Below are 14487 nucleotides of genomic sequence, written 5' to 3'. Positions count from 1 at the left end.
TTGACAGGCCGCGAACTGTCAATCACATCATAGCCACGCCCCAAAACACCCCCTGCTTTATCACTGATTTTAAAATCAACGAGACCATAATTCAAAAAATTAACATTATTCTGTGTTGCAGAAGACTTAAAACTAGCGATTGAGAATATAAACTCTTAATTGAAATGTTTACTGAGGTAATAAATCAAGTGAGAAGTGGGTCATTTCGCCATATACTTCTATAGAAACCGACCTCCTTTTTGCAACCGCACGTGTCGCCCCCTGCTGGAATTCAGACAGAATGCAGGTTTAAGGCACTTCCGCGTTTGCAGTACTTTGCCGAACCGGATGGGCTGTCCACTAATATTATACAGTCTATGGTTTTACCCCCAGTCCGACGCCCCTGGCTATTGTTGCAGCATATTAAACTATTCCTGAGTTGTTTCAGTCTGCAGTGAGTCCTGAATGTTAACCGTTTCACCCTGTGATGTGAAGCTGCTAGTTTATCTGTATTTTGCTAGCTTTCTAACTTTCCACTACATCACACATTTTATTTCAGTATTTGTTAATAAGTAATTAATAACCCACTGTTATATCAGATAATAGTAGTTATAACAGCTGTGACATTAATGTACATTTTGGGGTTTAAATTAGAAACTTCCTTCATATCCAGCAATGTACAGCTTGTGACTGCCTTAACACCAAGTAAAAAGTTGAACTCCAACAATATGATATTCAAATTTTGACTGCTTTCTTTAATAACTACATAACACAATACTTGTACTTTTACTTTTAGTACTTGAGTAGTACATTTTAAAATAAACTACTTGTAATACTTAAGTACAAAAATGTTTAATACTTTAGTACTTCCACTTAAGTGGGGTGCTTAAAGAGCACTTCAACTTCTACTCAAGTCACTTTTTTGATAGAGCACTTGTACTTTTACTCAAGTATGGGTCTCTAGTACTTTATACACCTCTGTCTATATATGATCTCTGGTCATCACATTCTGGAACGTGTCATGCAGAGTGACATCTCACAGTGTGACACATTCTAAACCTTTGATGGCATTCTATGGTTCTGTTTAGAATACAACCCTGGCTGCTTACAGGCACTTAACAGTCTGAACTCATTAACGACGCATCTCTTTGTGTGACAGAGCTCAAAACACCAAAACTTCCGTACTACAACGATAGAGCAATACTACCCTACATTGCAGTACTCCACTATCGCAACAAATACTTTTGTTCAGCGATCATGGCAACAATGCCGGCGACAGTCGTCTGCCCATCTCCCAGCGTACAGCTCGAGGACCTGAAAAAAGACCAACTGGAAACTCAAGAACGAATCAACCAGCTAGTCTCCAAAAATGCTGGCCTGGAGGAAGAGAAAATTAAAATCCTGACGGCTCTACGCTCAGAGAGAACCATTAGGAGAAACGTCCAAAAGGAGAGTAAGATCAAGGAGAAGGCGATTCACTCTCTCAAAGAAAGTTTGAAGGCAGAGAAGAACATCTTCCTGTCAGCCCAACGTCACTGGAGAGGTGAGTTCTACCGGATCGTCTGGCTCTTGAAACAGGAACAAGACAGGAACAGAGAGACCCAGGAGAAGAAGATTAATGGTATATTACCAAACATACCAAACCAGAATTTGATGGACAAGGACGCAAAGGTCCAAACTCTGGCAGAGGACAATGATAGGAAGTTGAGCCATGTCGTCCAGGAAAAGGATGATCTGATCGACAAAATAAAGGAGGAAAAGACGGCTCTAGAAGTAAAGTATTTGGAGAGTGAAGCCAAGCTCGTAGAGAAGGAAAGGCAGATCATCCAGAGGGAGGCAGAGTTTGAAACAAAACTCGCCACTCTGGAAGACCAAATGACGTGTGAGCTCGCTGCAAAAGAGGAGAGCTTTGAGAAACGGCATGAGCTGGAAAGAGAGAGCAGAGAGATGGAGTGGAACAACAAAGAGAGCCAAATGGAGAACGAAATCAAGCTCTTAAAAGAGAAAATCTCTGCTCTTCAGCTACAAAACCACTGCCTCCAAGAGATCGAAAAGAACAGCAGAAGGATGGCGGAGGAGTGGATTAACAAAGAGAGCCAAACGGAGAACGAAATCAAGATCCTAAAAGTTCAAAACTCTGAATTTCAGGTCAATCTCCTTAGCCTGCAGGAGCTGGCTCAAAAAACTGACAAGGAGAAGGCTAGAATGAAAAAGGAGGAAGAGAAGGCCAAGAAGGCGACAGAAAAAAGGCTGAAAAAGGAGAGGAAAGAGGAGGAGGAGGAGCGAGAGAATGAACAGAAGGAGGAAAATAGGAAGCAAGAGAAGAAAGAATTGAAAAGACAGAAGAAGGAAAAAGAGGAGATGGAGAAAAAAGTCAAGAAAGAGAGGAAGGAGCAGGCGAAGAGAGACAAGGAGGGATTGAAAAGACAGAAGAAAGAAAAGGAGGCGAGAGCGACGGAAGATGAGCAGAAGTAGAAGAGAGAAGATTAACATCATCAACTCTTCTCTCCTCCACTTCACCTCGATACTGTAATAAAAGGAAATATTATAAGGAAACACCCTGGATGTCCAAAGGAATTCAAAATGCCTGTAAAAAAAAGAATACCCTTTATAGGAATTTCATAAAATATAGAACGAAAGAATCTGAGTTAAAATATAAGAAATATAAAAGCAAATTAACTACCATAATGAGGGTATGTAAGAAGGATTATTATAACAAATTTCTAGAAAATAACAAAGATAATGTTAAAGGAACACGGAATACAATAAACACCATTATTACAAAAGGACTTCGTAAATTTAATTATCCGGAAAACTTCAATGAGAATGACAAGACGTGGTCAAATATGAATTAAGTGGTTGACAGATTCAACAATTACTTTGTTAATGTGGGTCCTAATCTGGCCAAAGACATAAATTACACAGGGACGAATTACTCTGTGATGGACCATGTGGATAATAACCCATATTCATTGCTTTTGGGAACTGTAGAAGGCAGGGAAATTATAGAGATTGTAAATAAATGTAATAATAAAACTTCCAAAGATTGTGATGACATTGATATGTCTCTAGTAAAAAAAGTAATAGACGGGATAGTTGACCCACTATCATATATATATATATAATCTATCATTTAAAACAGGAGCATTTCCTGATAAGATGAAAGTAGCTAAAGTCATCCCATTGTATAAATCTGGTGGCTCACATATTTTCAATAACTATAGACCAATATCTCTGCTTTCTCAATTCTCAAAAATACTTGAAAAACTATTTGTCAAAAGGCTAGATAACTTCATTGATAAAAACAATTTACTAATGGACAGTCAGTATGGATTCAGATCCGGTAGATCAACGTCTATGGCACTTATTGAGTTAGTTGAAAGATTAACAAATTGTATTGAAAATAAAAACTATGCAGTGGGGATTTTAATAGATCTGAAAAAAGCTTTTGATACTGTTGATCACAAAATCCTGTTAAAAAAATTGGAACGGTATGGCATAAGAGGTGTGGCCTTTAACTGGATAAAAAACTATATTGAAAACAGGAGTCAGTTTGTTCAAATGGGTAATCACCGGTCAACGAGTCTTAATATTTCCTGGCGTTCCACAGGGGTCAGTTTTAGGTCCTAACTGATTACTTAAATGATATTTGTAAATCATCACATGTACTAAAATGTACTATTTTTGCAGACGACACAAATATTTTTGGTTGTGGGGATAACTTGCAGCAGACGCTGGAAATGGTCACTCATGAAATGAATAAATTAAAACTATGGTTTGATTCAAATAAGTTATCTTTAAACTTGAACAAAACTAAATTCATGATATTCGGAAATCGCACTATAAATAGAGATGTTAAAATAGTAATTGATAATGAAACAATTGAAAGAGTCTATGAAAATAAATTCCTGGGTGTTGTTCTTGACCTTATATAAACTCTGCTGGAAGCCACACATTAAATATCTGTGCATGAAGATGGCCAGGAGTATTGGTATATTGAGCAAAACTAGATACATCTTGAACATAAAAACATTACATACTCTATACTGCACACTTATTGTACCATATGTGTTATATTGTGTGGAAGTTTGGGGAAATACTTACAAAAGCAACTTGAAAAAAATGTGCGCATTGCAAAAGAGAAGCAATTAGCATAATAAATCACATCGGGTATTATGAGCACACCAATCATCTGTTCTTTAATTCACATTTGCTGAAATTTATGGACATTGTTATATTCAAAACTGCACAATTGATGTTTAAAGTTAAAGAAAATAACTTACCATGTAACATACGTGCAATGTTTAATGAAAGAGGCGGGGGATATCATCTAAGAGGTCATTGTATGTTCCAGCAACCTCTTGTGTGAACTACTGTTAAAAGCATGTGCGTTTCAGTTTGTGGGGTGACCTTATGGAATGGACTGAACAATGACATCAAACAGAGCCTTAATATCATTCAGTTCAAAAATAGATTAAAGACATCATTACTTGATCAATACAGAAAAGAATAAACTGAAACATAGGAGTGGAATTTGTAATTTAAAGGTATTGCTGTATATTATTATTGTAAGACTGAAAGATTGTATGCTGTATTTGCATATCTATTTACTTTGTATAATATGATTTTGTGAAATAAGCGGCAGGACCAAATAAGCTATTTATATGATTTGCAGCTATTTATATATTTATATGAAAAGGGCAAGTTCACACCTTTTGACGTTTTTTTAACAGTCACTGGTTCACACCTGTTCATTTAGCGCTCACACTGCACTTTGTCAAGTGCACCAAACATTGTAATCAAACGGTCGCTGGTCTATTAGTCAGAATATCTGAGTGAAACTCGCTGACTCTTCCTGGTCTCAGAAATAATGGAGCAACATCAAATTTGTAACATCTTGGTTTTCAGAGATGGGAAGTAAGAAGTACAAATACTTCGTTACTATACTCAAGTAGATTTTTCAGATATTTTTACTTTACTTTACTATATTTTTTTGTGGCGACTTTTTACTTTTACTCCTTACATTTTAACATGAATATCGGTACTTTCTACTCCTTACATTTTACAAAATTGGCTCGTTACTTTAGTTTTGTACAAGAGGTTGTCATGTCGGAGAATAGCACAGACACGCGCCTCACACTGCGAGCAGGCGCGCGCGGCACATGGAGCAAAAAGAAAAAGAGACTAGCTGTCCGGAGGATAATCAGTTTAGATCGTGTGTGTGCGTCCTTAAGAACTGTAAGTCGTATAACTTATGTTGTCAGTTCATTTAAGCCTGTTGTTGTATTGGTCTATAGCTCTTGCAAATTTAAAGTAAGTTAGCTAGTGATTTTGTTGTTTGTGTTCTTCACCTGTTACCTAGGTTGCACGTTGCTTGATCTTAATAAAGCATCAAAAGAGAGAAGTTGTCTCCGTCCGTGTTTTAACAGACACACCTGGGGCGAAGTTGGAAACCAGACTCAGCTTTAAATACAGTCCAAATTTAGTCCTTACTAACAAGTTTCAAATAATTTCACTGGAGATACCGTTATTTTCGCGTCATCAATACCACATTCAATCTAATTGGATGGGATATACTGTACGTTGCACTTGACGCACCACTACAAGACGACTCGACAGATTCGGCGGCATTCTGCATTCATTCGCGGCAAATCATTGCGTCTTGATGGTGGTAACGTTAGCATATAGTAGTATGGATGGCGACATGATTGAAAATGAAGAAATCGGCAGACAAGCAACAAGACATCCTTGGCCTTATCTGAGAGAGATGTTTGAGATAGTAGGCATCAAGAATGACTCCTGGCCAATGTGCTGCGCAACTCTTAAAGTATGGGGAACTTCTTAATTAATGTCTGTTTAGTAATTCATATTTTATCCTTTATTTTCTTTCCAGAAGCCATATTTGAGCACACACACATACATGTAGATTCCTTTAAATGTTAAGGGGAAGATTAAAAAAGAGGAACTGGATCTGTGAATTCTCACAGAATCACAACTGAATTCATATCTTGCTACTCAGTCAGAATCTTATTAACCTGGAGTCCCAGTCTCTGTCACAATAATCATATATGTGATGTTTTAGGCATATTGGCAGACATCCATTTAAAATGTAGGCAATGGCATATAAAGAGCCTTTTTTCCATGTCCACTGAAGTTTCTCAGCTTGCACTCTTGTAACATTTGTGTGGTCCAGGTAGCTTTGCATAAAAAAATGGTTGTCATTCACAAGGCTACTTTTACTTTTATACTTTAAGTAAATTTCCAAGCCTGTACTTTGTTACTTTTACTTGAGTAAATAAGTTAAATCAGTACTTCTACTTTTACCAGAGTAATTTTTACACAAGTATCTGTACTTCTACTTGAGTACGGGAAGTGAGTACTTTTGCCATCTCTGATTTTAGTGAACTCACAAACAGCAATAATCAGTCTCTTGTTCATTGATTTGCACGGCGTGTTGCTCGCGTAGGGAGAAGTTCAACACAATTCAACTCTTGCAGCAGGCGGGCGTGTGCATGTGACGAGCACAAACACGAGTTTCACAGGATTGCACCCGCTTGTCGCGTCACCTGTCATACTGCCAGTGTAATTACTGATAAAATAAGACACATTCTATTCTATTTGTCTTACTATATCAATAGTTATGATCAATCAAAAGGTCAAACAAATGATAGAATTGTTATGCAGTTTTACAGTTTTTCCTCTATTTGCCACACAAGCCATTTACATATGAGGTTTCCGTGTAGCTTCTTCCAATGCCACCCTGCCAAGACCTTTCACCACACCTTTGCCACCCCATGTCAAATTTTCTAGATCCGCCACTGCTGAAAAGAGAGAGAGAGGGAGAGAGAGAGAGAGAGAGAGCGCCCAGCAGCGTTAGAACAAAGCAGAGAATAAGAGAAATAAAAGGTGTTTTCACCGATTCATCACTAGAAGTGTAACTGTAGCAAGCATCTGACTATCACTAACGTTATCCACATTCATATTTAGATGAAACAAATGATATATCCAGCTACAAAAGTTAGAATGGAAGTACAACGAGGCGTTGTCATGGAGATGATACGCCGTCTAAAAATGCTAAAATCTTACCGTGGTCCTCAAAGTGGCAGCTTCCAAGAGATTGACAGGAGAGTGTGTGATTACGTAATGATGGGATGCCCATCACCAGAGCAGTCATTCATCTGAAGGCCTTGGACATATTTACCGTTAATTTAAATGTGACACTTTCATCTAAAAAGATATTGAAAATATTATTTTATTAAAAAGATATTAAAAACAACAGCCTACCTTGTTTTATTCAATGTGTTTTTAGTAGAATTATTTTCAAATAAAATTATTTTCTTTATGAAAACAATATTTGGCTTTTATAAAGTATTTTTCCAAAAATGAGTCTTGAAAAAAAAGGGGTCGTCTTATATTCAGACCAATACGGTAGTCTCAGGAAGGAACTTGTTGTGGTGGAACATTTGCACCCCGCAAAAGAAAACACATACAATATTAAATGAAGTTAACTGTTGACACAATACAGTAACATGATCTATTTAAATTAGCTGATACACGGTTAAACCTCATTAGATCTTACCAGTGTATCTCTGTGTGTACTTCGTCCACAGCAATCCCACAAACCTCACACGCAGGATGTGAGGCAGTTATCCTGGAAATGTTCTTCTGTGGATCCAGACTAGCAAAATGGTTAAACACATGAGAAGGTACCAGCAGCAGCCGTAACACAGAGTCTTCTTTGTCAATTTATCTGCTTGCTCATTCCTGCAAACTGTACCGTTACACCCATCTTTTGTAATCAGAGTATTATGTGTACTTCTACCATGAGATCTTCTCAGGTAGAAGTATTTGTATTGATGACAAACTCCTGCAGCTGAATCTGACATAAGACAGTTATTGCATTTAAAGAATCATTAGCATATAGTTAGACTTTAAGGATGTGTAAATACCACTTTTTTAAGTGAGCGGTGGGTATTCACATAATGACAAAAGATGATGGAAAAACTTCATCTGAAAGTGTTACAGTCCATCTGTAGTATTAAGTCATGTTCTTCCACAGATTCTCCCAGATTCACGTTAACTTCCAGCTGCTTGAGTAAATACATATTTAGATTTATATAGATGGAGTGATTGAGAGTTTCCCAAAAGTCATTCTAGTTATCAGAATGAAACTTTATTATGACGATCAATGTGGAGGATTAATCAAAAAACTGAAACCTGTTGAGCAGCCAGGATACATGTTGTAGTATCAGAAGTATGTTTGTAGTTTGTTTCTTATATCAAAGTTTGAACACAGAAACATCCACAACAGTCACAACATACAGTTTGACATATTTCATCTTTTATTTAGATAGAAATGATGAAGAGCTGCCTGAAATTACATGATGCCCTGAGAGTGCATCAGATAAAACATACTGTACATGAACAATTCTGATATCACAGCCAACAACAGTGTCTAGTTCAACCTGACAAACTCTTGACTTAGCACCTTAAGACATAAAAAGAAGCAGAACATGATTGTCCTAAGCAATGTCAATTACACAAATATCCAAATAAAAAAATAAGTCACATTATATTTTACTTTGGCTACAAAAAAAATCACATTTCTTTTACATCATAACAGCAGGCTTTGGTCTTAAAAGTCTAGTTTTCTAATGCCCATCACATCTAGCTCAGTTAGGACTTTTAACTACTACAAGCAGCAGGATAATATTAATAAAGCAGTTTATATTTCATTCATCCATTCACACCCCGATGACAGTGAGCTACCATGCAAGGTGCTGTCTGACCATCGGGAGCAATTTGGGGTTCAGTGTCTTGCTCAAGGACACTTGTAGACAAGAAGAGCCGGGGATCAAACCACCGACCACCGACCCTGCCAGGAGGTATATCAACATTTTCTTTTAAAGGAGACATATTATGCTCATTTTCAGGTTCATACTTGTATTTTCAATTTCTATGAGAACATGTTTACATGTTTTAATGTTCAAAAAAACACTATTACTTTAATAAACTTTACTATTTTCCTTTCTACTAATTTTGTCCAGTGGCCACTCGCAGCATTGCAACAAAAAACCTCCCAGTGACCCAGAAAGGACTTTCCCCGTAGACCACCATTGTAAAAGAGACGTCTGTAAAAATGCTGCCAGGACAACTCCAACTGCAAACAAGGTTGCTTATGACTCTATTATGAATTTTTAAATCCATGGAATTTATATATAAAAATATACCTTCCCTCGAGCTGAGAAAAGTGATTTAAAAACCTGTGAACTCTCTCTCTCTCTCGTGTGTGTGTGTGTGTGTGTGTGTGTGTGAGCCAGTCTCTCACTGCGTGCCTGATAACCGGTCTCTCTCTCTCTCTCTCTCCAGCTGTGAAGTCAAGACGTCCAAAATCAGCATAAACCTGGGTGTTTTATTTTGAAATTTGTTCCATTTTGTAAAGTATGCGGCTGCGCTGTGGCCTTCCTGTATATGATTATCTTCCTGGCTTGACACATTTGCTCGCGGCTCGCCAAAGAAATAGAGGAGACGATCGCTGCAGTGCGCGAGCTGGCGCGGCCGCTCCACTCATGATCGCAGCCGATATGATCGGACAGATTGGATAACGGGTGCCGAAATGGAAATAGCTTATAATAAATCCATGGTGGAGATGAGGGGCCGTATTCACCCTTTGCAAACACTTGACCACGACCACGTGACGACGCCATGACGGACGGCAGAATCACCAGAAGCACAAGCTAAACAGTGTAGTAGACGAGCGGAAAGTTTCATTAGTTTCAATCAGTTTAAAATGATTAACACTAAATAAAGTGTAATAATAATACTATCTTCGTCGTGCCGTTATCGGTCGAGATAGGGCATCTGGTAGATGCTCACAAAGAGCGGTATTTGGAGAAGTTGGAGATCGCAGGATTGGATACCTTCTTCCTCCCTCCGTTTTCACGGACCTCATTAAATCGCCGAGTCTGCCCGACTTCAGTCCACACGATTTCTGTTTTGACAGCCAGGCCAGATTGCCAGATATACCTGTAAAAATGTAAACCCAGCGCGCCATGAAAGCAGCAAAACAAACTAACAGGCTCAACGGAGATAGACATTTTTTTTTTAGGTCGGGTAGAATCTAACAGTTGCGTGACCAGAGATGTAACAAACCCCGGGTAAATATTGGAGATGTATTTGAAAGATGGAGACAGCTTAGAGCCCAAAAGGACGCCGAGTTGGCTAATTTCTTCCTGAACAGGTGAGCAATAGCTTCAAGCTAATTTATCACGGCTACAAGGAATGGGAATTGTATGTCATTTCAACATTAGTGTACTCACATTGAATTAGCTATATAGCAGGGTTACAAAAGTGTATTTGAGCGATATCCGCCGTGTTACATGGCGTCCTGTTTTCTCCCTTTCATTCCAAAGCACACAGTTGACAACCTGCAGGTGGAGGCGGTGGAGACAGGCTCGGACATACACGCCGCGGGCCGCTGTGGACTTGTGTCAGTCTCGCAGGCGGTTTCAGGAAACTGGCTGCATGTGTCCGACAATGCACAGAACATTAACGGTACAAGCCTACAGCTGTCCGCGGACACAGAGTGCGGAAAGTGTGTCAGAGCCTCCCGGACGGTGAACTGAGACTCTGTTTCCTGCTTGTCGGTCAACGGTTAATGATCGGTTAACATTTAATTTCATTGTGCTATCTTTTGGAAGGCTGGCTGCCAAAAATCATCACTTACTAGCTAATTCATTAGCCTGAGGTAAACGCTAGCTATCAGTAAACAGAAGTGACGTGGTGGCTGGCGTCTGGTGTGTGCGCCAGTGTTTGTGTGTGTGTGTGTGTGTGTGTGTGTGTGTGTGTGTGTGTGTGTGTGTGTGTGTGTGTGTGTGTCATCCAGCCCCCCGTGAAGCTCCAACATGCAGACAGCAGAGGAGCAGAAGAAAGTAGCTGCACCTTCACCAAAATGAAGACTGAAAAACAGAACTATTTTGGTACAAACATTTACTCGCCATGTGGTAGATAGCCACATAGATATAGATAGATATAATTTATTAATTATATATTACTAAAATTTTATATTTTGTGTTAGTGTAGTGTAATAAATAATTGTTAAATGTAGTACAGAGTCTGTATTCTATCGCACTTATACTCAAATGTTTGTGCACCATGACTGAAAATAAGAGTTTTTCATTATATGTCCCCTTTAAAATTAAATTAAGTGAGACAGCTGGTGCAGTATTGTTTCCTTTAGCTGAGGATCATAAACAAAATGTACTTATTAAAAAAAAACAAAAAAAAAACACAGATTCTATATTGACTGACTTTATCTAAATAATTCCAGGAGAACACAAACAGTCCGTTCTTCACCAGCTGCCTTTTGAATTTCAGATTCTGTGGTAATAATGTTTTGGTCACTTCATGGTCAAACTACAAGTTACTTTACTAACATTTGAGTCACTTCTGCAGGTGTGGGGGTTTTCACTCTTACTTTTTAAATTAAACTTGTAGGTTGGTTACGAAATTGTCTCACGCAGTCAGCAAGTAAAGTAATTTACTTGCTGACTGCGTGAGACCTCACAGCGGCCTCAGTACAGAAGAAATTGTCAGACGAGGAGTCCACGAAGACACCGGAGATTGCAGAAGTTCCCTCCATTCAGATTGATCTGAAACAATCACATGTTTACAAGTCAACCAGCTGTCCCAGACATATCAACGGACTTCAGGCAAAGTCACCTGATGTAGACAACTGACCTTTTTATATGTCATTTTGGGCAGTTTTAAGACACATGTACACACACACACTTACATCCTGTTTCTTACATGTAAAAATGGCTTTGAAATTATTATTTATATATTTTTTAATTCAATCTCCTACTGTATGGGCGTACGCAGGGTTTAAGAAATACAGAGGTCCAAAGACTAAGCGTACTGGGGGGGGTTCGAAGAGTGCATTTTAAAACATTTGGAGAGCAAAAAATGGATAACAACTTTAAAACCATGTCAGTGGGCAGGAGCATAATTGATCTGTCATACAGTAACACATGAAAATCAGTTTAAATGTTGCAATTATTTAGTAAAGTGGAAGAGACTATACATGTTGCAATACCTGTGTCATTGATCATTGATCATCAGGTCTCTCAGGTCATCAGGCAGAGGTCTTCAAGCTGTTCCCAGAATCAGATCCAGGTCTGGTGTCTTCACTTACTGTGGTACTGCTCTTTGGAAAAAGCTGCGTTTGGACATCACTGTGTCAACATTAAAAAAAAAACACAAAACTTTAATATTCTCTCAAGCTTTTGGTTAATTACAGTGTGTGTGTGTGTGTGTGTGTGTGTGTGTGTGTGTGTGTGTGTGTGTGTGATGCTTGTACTGTATTCTATTTTTTGTTCTTCATGCTATGCTTATATTTTGTCTTTGAATGTAAAAGGTGCTTTATATATAAAATTGCCATTGATCATATTACCTTAGAACAGGGTTGGGTACTGAAACCCGGTTCCACTATGGATCCGGTTCCTACGCAAACGGTAGTATTCGGACCGGATTAGAACGCAAATTTCGGTTCCTCATTTCAGTTCTGACTGAAATATTTTCCCTCCGTCGCTCCGGACAGTGGCAGATTTTTTTTTTCTTTCTCCCTTTTCTGCCGACTGACGCACGCGCCCGCTCGCGGTGTGAAGCGCGTGTCTGCGCTATTCTCGGACATGCACTCTACAATCACTGCTGATAGATGGCTTTTTGTACACGCTCTGAAACGGACGTAAAAATATCACACTTTCTCTGTAGTCTACTGTTAGCTAGCTACCGTTAATGTAGGCTACTTTTACTTACTTACTTTTACTTACTTTTTTCCTTGTGATCCTGCAGTAAGGAAAACAAGTTAAGAAGTAAATCCCAACTGACTTGATCCTACTCTGGTGTAAATACCAACACAATGATTAATGACTGAAGATAAAACAACCTCAAAGACTCTAAACATGACATACATATATAAATAATGTGTTGTCTGCTCATCATGAATGTGTTGATACCATATTTGTATTAAACTTACCTTATTCTTGGCTAGACGCCTAATTTCAAGCATAACATCAACAACAAGAGCTGCTGCAGCAACAATCAATCCCATCATTGCAATAAATGCAGCAATCAATCCAACAATCAATTCAGTGGGAGACTCTGAAACAGAAGATAGAAAGTTAATGTAAGACTCAGAATGGAACACAGATCATATACAGCAGATTGAACATCACAGTCTACACAAAGAGAACAACTGAAGGAGCATTCTCCTGAAACCTGAAATCTAAAACTCTTTGCAGATAAAACCAGCCGTAGGATGAATGTCACCAGGAACAGAGATGTTAGCTCTGATCTTCTGGACAGTTTCCTCCTGCTCGGATACACAGCTGAGAGTTGGTTCTGGTTTTAGTCTCAGTAGTGAAGAAGAGGAGGAGGAGGGTGATGTTTATATCTGATGTCAGTGAAATGTGTTCTCTAAACCCTGAGCTGAGGCTCACAGGTTCAATGATTGACTCTGGGTTAACTCTTGTTTTAATGACAGTTGTTGTTACAGCTGATTGGCTTTATTAAAAGAAAATATTACCCATCCAGCTAAACATACAGCTTAGCTAAGTTATTTATGTATAGGTTAATGTTTCATGAGCAATAAAAATACAATTTTGAGGTAAATAACTTGAGTATTTGCATTATATACTACTTCATACTTGTACCTCACTACATTTCAGAGGATTTTTCTTTACTGCACTACATTTATCAGACATATTTAATAATTAGTTACTTTGATCTTACATACAAAACATATGATCAGCTTATAAAATATAATACTTGTTTGTTCTTTTGCTACTCAGTAACATCAGGATTAAAATCATTCTGGTTGGTCTGAAGTTCCACACTAACATGTGTAGCCTAAAACAGTATGGGAGATGTTTTAGTATGTCTGACATCTTGATGATCTGAGTATGAAACCAATAGTACGTGAATTGCATACTATTTCTGGTGAAATATTACAGTATGATGCAAACACTGGACACTACGCCTGTATAAGTATCCTACAATGCAATGCGGTAGTAACAACAACGTTCCCAGACAAATTGACAGAAACCAATCAATAATGCTCTAAATTATATTTCTACATATTTGAATTGGTCTAGTTATTTACCCTTTTTCAGTTATTTAAGCATTATCTGGCGATGCCGCTAGAGCTGAGCTCTATCAGAGATTTATGGTCCTGCGGAGGCTCCACGCAGACCTTTCACCGTAGCCAACATAAGTGACCTGAAGTTTATATTTGTGTGTTGGTGTGTCTCTTTAAGAGAGAGAGAGAGAGAGAGAGAGAGAGAGAGAGAGAGAGAGAGAGAGAGAGAGAGAGAGAGAGAGAGAGAGAGAGAGTGAGTGATGGTGAATATCTTCTGAGTAGTGACTCTAGAGTCATAGTGAGAGAAACAAAGAGTCTCCTCTGTTCTTTCTGACCACGGTGGGAAATCTGGAGCAGGAGAAGTTAACCCT

The 14487-nt window shown here is 38.5% G+C and overlaps 1 long non-coding RNA gene across 1 annotated transcript; it reads left to right on the top strand.

Moving 5' to 3' along the window:
* Positions 1-9002: 9002 nt before the first annotated feature.
* Positions 9003-10818, top strand: LOC116043903. The gene is made up of 3 exons (XR_004103573.2): positions 9003-9150; positions 10088-10092; positions 10789-10818. It is a non-coding gene; the product is annotated as an uncharacterized LOC116043903 (long non-coding RNA).
* Positions 10819-14487: the final 3669 nt, after the last annotated feature.

The sequence above is a fragment of the Sander lucioperca genome, chromosome 6 (assembly GCF_008315115.2).
Source record: "Sander lucioperca isolate FBNREF2018 chromosome 6, SLUC_FBN_1.2, whole genome shotgun sequence".
NCBI classification, from domain to species: domain Eukaryota; kingdom Metazoa; phylum Chordata; class Actinopteri; order Perciformes; family Percidae; genus Sander; species Sander lucioperca.
Note: the sequence above shows the minus strand (reverse complement) of the source record. Positions and strands in the feature narration are given on the sequence as shown.